The 3,263-nt window shown below is 36.3% G+C and overlaps 1 pseudogene; it reads right to left on the reverse strand.

Moving 5' to 3' along the window:
* LOC110287136 overlaps positions 1-1,634 on the reverse strand; it is a 44,650-nt pseudogene extending 43,016 nt beyond the window's left edge.
* Between the last annotated feature and the right edge of the window lie 1,629 nt (positions 1,635-3,263).

The raw sequence follows: 3,263 nt of genomic DNA on the forward strand, positions 1-3,263 counted from the left end.
AAGCTGTTAGCTTCTGTAGTGCACACTCTCACCTGTGCAGACTACTTTTGGAGGAGTCCCAGGTCCAAGATGTCTCCTGCTGATGCTGAGGCAAAGCTCTCCCGGGCCGGGCAGACACCTGTCCTCTGGCCAGGAAGGTGGCTGGATGTCTGGAGTCCAAAAAGGGGGCTGACTCAGAAGCTCTGTGGCTCTTGCCTGTCCCAGAAGCTGTTAGCTTCTGTAGTGCACACTCTCATCCGTGTCAACAATTAGCTCTTAATCTGAGCATAAGATTGTATAATGTGGGGGACATAGAACCAATCCTATTTGTACAGTTATTAGTCCTATACATGCAAATCATTTAGAATAAAGGATATACCAGATATGTCTCCCTTATCCTATATAATAGAAAGTGTCTCATTCACTTTCTATTAACTTCATACCAGTTCAGTACAAGATATTACCAATTAAGGTTAATGATTTAAACTCAGAATCTAGAACAAGATATATGAGATTATAAGTTCTAACTCTGTAACTTATTATCCAGAAGCTTCATATCAGGGGTTATCTGAATATGGACATATTTTCCTCCATATTAATATATAAAGCATTACTTTATGGGAATTAAGTACATTAGACCTTCCTAATAACTTGTTCTATTAAATGTCCAGGTCAACTAAAATCTATCATAAATATAACATGTACATCTGAGTTAGATAAAGAGCGTGTTTAGAGAAGTTAATGGAAAACTACTTTCAAATGGTACAAATGCAAAAATCAACTAATGTAAAAACAGCTGCAATTTTATCTTTTCTATCATCTTGCCTTGAGCTATTTCAAAACATATAAGATAAAAATGTGTCTAATGTAATGTTCTCTGTCTTAAGTATAGCAATTTGTGGGTGTCAACTTGAGAAAAATATTTCTTGCCATCCTTTGAAGATAGCCAGACAGCCAATGATTATTCCTTCAAGTTGAAATTTCAATTGTTTTCTTTTATGTGTCTGTTTCATAACAAAAATTTAAAAACTTACCCTATAACATAACTGTATTTAAATACTATGATTTAAAGCACAGATATAACTGATTTTACTGATATTTCCTCACAATGCTTATCTTCCTAGAAACAGATCTAAATTTGATCTATGGAGGCAAAACTTAGAGCATTAAATAAAAAGGACATAAGAGTCCAAACCAGAAGTTTCTATTCCCTAATGTAATTCTTTCCTCATTTAATGACTAGCTTCTGGCTGTTCACTTTTTGCTCAGTTTCCATTATTTCCAACATGCCCAAATAGCTCTTAGAAAAGAAATGCATTATTACTGTTAAATATAGACATGAAAAGGCAGAGTTAATAGTCATTTTAATTGTACTTACTTCAATGTATTAGGCAATCCATTTTGTTTCTGATCTCTCTATGATATAATAACAAAGACTTCCCATTACCTGTATACCCCTTTTAATCTCTGGCTGCTCTTGTGAGCTTGAAATCATTTTACTTTCCTGCTGCTTTTATCTTTTTCTCTAAAATTCTTAACTGATGCAGCAGACTCTTATTTTATTCCATTTTCTTCTTTTTCCCCTGTTTCCAGAACAGATTTTTCTTTACCTGGAGATCTTTGAACAGTCCTTTGGGAGGCTGCACTGAATTCATCTTGCTCTTTACAATTTCTCTGAAAAAGAAAACTACAATCTGTTGTGCTTTAATTATAATTTCCCTCAGGATACGCTACCCTTCCGTAGCCAGGAAGTTTAACACTTCTCCCCAGCAGAATCACCAGAATCACGATTGCTTAGTTCCTCCAAATCTTCAAGCATTTTGTAGTCTGAAATTCCATTTCTAACCCAATTTAAGTGCCTTTGGTCAGTGGTTTCCTACCGTCTGACTTTCCCACATTTCCAATCGATTTCCCAGGTTAGAATTGGTTTTCTTCACAGCTCTGAATTGACTAAGATCCATTAGCTTAGCTGAATTTTGTACTCATATATCTAGATATATTTTGCCTTTTGTAACTCAAGCTAGATAGAGGAAACTTGACATTAACAAATTCTGGGCAAAAGAACTGTTTAAACCCAGTGGTTTCAATTACACTTGGGTTTGAGAAAAAAATCTGTAAAACAACACTTAAAGACTATCATTATGATGGTTTGTAAAATTGCCATTTAGAGTCCTTTTGAATGAATAATATAAGAGTGATAAACACTTATGTGCTAAATAAATACAAGTAAACAATTTTAAAATACTGAAAAAAAGTAGTAAAATAAATAAAATAGGCATTATCTGTCTCAAACACATATTTATAAATCAAAATACACACAATTATGTGGGCATTTTGTACAAACATATACAGCTATATACATTATAAATGTATATGTATACAAAACCAGTGGTGGTTCTGTTGCTTTGTTTTGTTTTGTTTTAGATTTTCATTTTTTTCTAGACAGGTTTTCTCTGTGTAGCCCTGGCTTTCCAGAACTCACTCTGTAGACCAGGCTGGCCTCCAAATGAGAAATCTGCCTGCCTATGCCTCCCAAGTGCTGTGCCACACTGCCCAGTGGTCCTGTTACTTTGATCACAAGTCTGCATGTGAATGCTGAAGATCTTGTTCTCCAATTGGTTCTTGATCAATCAATAAAGATGCTAGAAGCCAATGGCTGGCTGGATGAGTCAGGTCTTCTAGCTTCCCACAGGCAGGCTAGAATATGCAGGAAGGAAAAGATTTTACCATACCTTGGAGGGAGAGAGGGCTACTAGCCATGTGAGATCTAATGTGGAGTGGCCATTGGCTGCTTCCCCCTACTGAGCCTGGATTAGCTGCTGGGAGATTAGAAATGCAACTAAACTGAGGGCAGATTTCGAGTGATGAGCAGGAGAAGGTAACTTGGCAACTGAGATGAGGGAAGATTTTAGAGGTGTTGATCTGGGAGTGAAAACAATGGCACACTGGCTGTGAAAGGCTTAGAAGAACCTGGCCATTGAGCTAAAAACATGTAAAAATAAGTTTGTGTGTGTGTGTGTGTGTGTGTGTGTGTTTCATCCATGGATCTAAGTGAATCTGAGCAGGACTTGTAGCATCGTCCATCTGGAGCTTAAAGTAGGGTAGTTGAAACTACATGCTACACATATGTGGCATTTAAATATTTATACTCTGGCTGTTTAAGTTTCTATTTACTGTTAAGATCTCAGAAAGAACAGTCACCTGTTCTATTTCAACCCATCATCAAGGTTTAGTTGGATCTCATGGTATTAATAAATACATGTGAAATTGACTTTACAACATTT

The sequence above is a fragment of the Mus caroli genome, chromosome X (assembly GCF_900094665.2).
Source record: "Mus caroli chromosome X, CAROLI_EIJ_v1.1, whole genome shotgun sequence".
Lineage (NCBI taxonomy): Eukaryota > Metazoa > Chordata > Mammalia > Rodentia > Muridae > Mus > Mus caroli.